Raw genomic sequence first — 4,308 nt, 5'->3', positions numbered from 1 at the left:
GTGAGGATTAACAAACAAAAACTTAAAAATTAAATAAAATTACCAAATGGTCCAGCAGTGCCACTTCTGGGTATATACACACAGAAATGGAAAGCAGGGTCCTGAAGAGATATTTGGGCACTTTGTTCACAACATGTCAGATGGAAGCAGCCACTGAGGAATGTGCCTGGAGAGATGAATGGATAAGAAGCAAAATGGAGCCTAGACATGTACCACGGAATAGTGTTCAGCTTTAAAAAAGGAAGGAAATTCTGACACATGCTCCAACATGGATGATGACCTTTGAGGATAGGATGCCTCATGACATCAGCCAGGCCCAAAAAGGCAAGTTCTGTAGAATTCCACTTTAATGAGGTGGTCAAATTCACAGAGACAAAAAGTGGAATATTAGTGGCCAGGGACTTGGGGGAGAAGGAAGGGAGAGTTATCCTGTTTCATGGGTTCAGAGGTTCCATTTAGCAAGATGAAAAAATTAGGAGGGACCCTTATGGAGGGGTGACCATGTGTTCCAGCCTCCAAAGAAGAGAAGGCAGAGGACGAGGAGCCATTGTGTCTGGCCACTCTGTCCCCTGGGCAGGAGACATAGAGGATCTCTCATCTCACCAAGCAAGGCAAGGAGACATAGTCCCACACACCCCGGGTCCTGGCAGACAAGTGCCGGGACCCACATTCAATCAGAGTTGTGCTCCATGCTGGGTCGGGAGATTAAAAGGGACAAGAACAGGGAGAGTGAGATGCGGGTGACCCCTCCCACAAGGTCACAGTGCCTGGTCCCTGTCTTGCTCCCGACCTGGGCTGTGTGGTCTTGGACTCTCTGAGCCTTGGCTTCCTCCCCTTGGCCCAGAGACAGGCATGGTTGTCGGGTCACTCTGGAGCACTCAGTTGTTGGGGTCCAGCCCCAGCAGGTCCAGGGGTTCCCAAAGGTGTGGACAGAGTCAGCGAAGACTATCCACCCACTTCCTACGGTGGAGTCCTATCCGTCCCGAGTGTGGAGTGCTTACCTAAGGGTCCCTGTTCGGGCGCCATATGCCAGGGTCCAACCCCAGCGGGTCCAGGGGTCCCCAAAGGTGTGGACAGAGTCGGCGAAGAAGGAATGACACAGAGACAGCATTATACGCCAGGTCCCTTGAAACATATGCTGTGCAGATGTTTCTTCCCTGCAGCAACTGTGTCAAGCAGCAAGGATGGACTGGCTTCCGGCACTCAGTGACCTGGCACTAGGAGAACTAAGCAGAGGATGGGGCCCACCCTCTGCACTCAGAGCTCCCTCCTGTTGATTCAGTCCCGAGGGAGCTCCGGGATTCTAGAAGCCAGTCCAGAGAATATCGGATTAAGTAGGGTGGGATCTGATTCCAGGTGCCCTGGGTTCTGAAAACCAATCTAGAGAAGATGAGATCAAGTAGGACTCATTGGCTTATTGAGTTAATCTGCTTGGAGACAGGCTTTCCGCTTATATAAAGGCTGAGGGCACCCAGCCTAGGCCATTAGACACCAGAGCCCAGGAGAGCAAGGACCATGTTGCCACCCGGGAGAAGTGAAGCAGTTCGAGCTCCAACCTTCCTGAGGGCCACAGCACCGAGCTGGTTTCCTCCCGGCCATCTGCAAGCTCAGGAGGCCGAGCTGGGTGCCTCCTGCCCTGCCCCAACCCTGGTGCACCGGCCTTCCTGCCAGTGGCCCTGCCATCAACCTATTGGCCCTGGTGGCCTGTTCCCGGTGTCCCCCATATACACCTGGGCCCCCATATATCTCATCCAGCCAAAGTCCATGAGGAGAGGCCTGGCCCCCCGCACACGGCTATCCCCCGCCCAGGAGCTGTGTGACCTGCTGCAGGGAGCAGACAAGCCTCCCATGGAGTCAGCCAGCCTGCCCCAGGCTGCCCAGGATCTGGCCCCAAAGTCCCCTTCCATCCACCGCTCAGCTGCCAGAGACAAGAGGAGGACTGCCCGCGTCCCCATGCCCTGCCTGGCTGCAGGTGCCAAGAGGCGCTTCCCGGCCAGCAGCAGCAGCAGCCCTCCTCCCAAGGCCCAGGGGTTGGGCAGCCAGCACCCAGAGGCCCACGCCCCATCAGGCCAGGAGTCCATGGCCACCAGCACTGTGCCTCCCAAACTTGTAACCCTCGGCCCACCTGAGCAGAGTTCTCAGAAGTCCATTCCTCCAAAAGAGTGTGGAGGCAAAGTGCCCGCCATCACCCGTCAACGCCATCTCAGCCTGTTTATGGACGAGAGTCTCAAGCTCTGCTCCTCCACCCAGGAAGCCACAGAGAAGGAGCTGAAGGAGGAAAAGGCGGCGGACCACCAGAGCCCCAGCAAGAGGATGGATCCGGACGTGGCCGCAAACACCTTCCACAAGATGCAGGGCCTGGAACCTGGCCCTGGAGCCGGTCTCCACAAGACCCAGGACAGAGGGGCTGTGTCCCAGGAGGTGGTGCTCGGGGGCAAGTTGGCCACCCAGACCAGCTTCTCACTCCAGCGCCCGAACAGCCCCCCCGAAGAGGATCCTTTGCAAGGGGCTGCCCTGTACCAGCGCCTCAAGGAGCACCTGCTCACCCAGGCCCAGCTCAAGGAGAATGGCTACCCCTTCGCGCACCCCAAGCGGCCTGGGGGCGCTGTCCTCTTCACCGCCCAAGAGAAGCCGCCCCAAGATGCCTCCTGCAGGCTGTGCTGCCGCTGTGGCACCCAGTACCTCGTGGCCCCCTCAGGCAGCTGTGTGCACCAGGAAGAATGTCACTACCACTGGGGGCGGCTGCACCCCACTCCTGCGGCTGGGGGCTGGGAGATTCAGTACACGTGCTGCTCGGCCCCCATCGGCTCCCCTGGCTGCCAGGTGGCCCGGCAGCACGTGCAGGACGGCGGCCAGCAGGACCTGCAGGGCTTCATGCAGACCTTGGACAAAGAGCTGCCCCCAGGGGCTCACCCCGGCATCTATGCCCTGGACTGTGAGATGTGCTACACCACCTCTGGGCTGGAGCTGACCCGCGTCAGCGTGGTAGACAGCGCCCTGCAGCTGGTGTACGACACCTTCGTCAGGCCGGACCGCGACATCGTCGACTACAACACCAGGTTTTCCGGAGTCACTGCAGCTGACCTGGCCCACACCAGCACCCCACAGCTGACCTGGTCGACACCAGCACCTCGCTCCGGGACGTCCAGGCCACCTTGCTGACTCTCTTCAATGCCCACACCATCCTCATCGGACACAGCCTGCAGAGCGACCTGCTGGCCTTGAAGCTCATCCACGGCACCGTGCTGGACACATCGGTGCTCTTCCCGCACCGCCGCGGCCTCCCCTACAAGCGCTCCCTTCGCAACCTCGCGGCTCACTACCTCGGACACGTCATCCAGGACCGCATGGATGGCCACAGCTCCAGCGAGGACGCCAGCGCCTGCATGCGCCTGGTCATCTGGAAGATGGGACAAGATGCCAAGACTGAGCGCTGACCGCAGCCCAGCATGTTGTGGACAGGACTGTGACTTTGGAAAGTGCTTTGTGATCACATCTATCTCTTGCCCCACGTGTCTAACAATAAAGGAATGGTTCAGTAAGCTATAGGACATCTGTTGTGTTATTTGTCATCATGTTGTTTCCTATCGACTGCCATGGCTCTGGGTTTCATTCGGATCCAGGAACCTGCCTGGGTTGCGGGCTCCACCCGCAAGGTGGGGCATGCAGGAGGCAGCCGCCCAGTTTGCCAGTTTGATCCCCAGTAGGGGACATATAGGAGGCAGCCTATCAATGTTTCACTCTCACATCCATGTTTTTCTCCCTCCCTCTCCCTCTCCCTTCCTCTCTGAGATGTAATTTTAATATATGTATTTTAAAATCATAACGATGATAAAATCTAAACTTAATAGCCCTGTCCAGTTATCTCAATGGTTGGAGCATCAGCCCATGGATCAAAGGGTGGAGGGTTCCATTTCCACTCAAGGGCACATACCTTGGTGGAGCTTTTGACCCCCAGCTTCCAGGCAGGGTGTGCGTGGGAGGCAACTCTCTGTCTCTCTGTCCCCCTCTCTCTCTGTGTCTACCTCCCCCCTTTCCTTTCCCCTCTGAGATACTATTTTAATAGTAATAGCCCGGTGCACAAAATTCCTGTACATTGAAAGGGAGTTAATTAACAGAAATATTTTAATATTGCTATTTGCCCTTTCTCTATAATAGAAGTGTGAGAGATGGAAGGAAATTAGTAAACTGTATATAAAAATAATATATAAAGTTATTAATAAATAAACAGTAACAAAATGATATAACAACAGAGGCATGATATAAAAATGACAAAAACCTGGTATGAAAACAACAGTGATGCAAACA

General features: G+C 55.8%; 1 pseudogene; it reads left to right on the top strand.

Moving 5' to 3' along the window:
* The first annotated feature begins 1,515 nt into the window (after nucleotides 1–1,515).
* Nucleotides 1,516–3,503, top strand: LOC102753293 (annotated as a pseudogene).
* The last annotated feature ends 805 nt before the right edge of the window (nucleotides 3,504–4,308 follow it).

This window comes from Myotis davidii, unplaced genomic scaffold, assembly GCF_000327345.1.
Source record: "Myotis davidii unplaced genomic scaffold, ASM32734v1 scaffold6, whole genome shotgun sequence".
Taxonomy (NCBI): domain Eukaryota; kingdom Metazoa; phylum Chordata; class Mammalia; order Chiroptera; family Vespertilionidae; genus Myotis; species Myotis davidii.
This window is presented reverse-complemented; position numbering and strand designations above follow the sequence as displayed.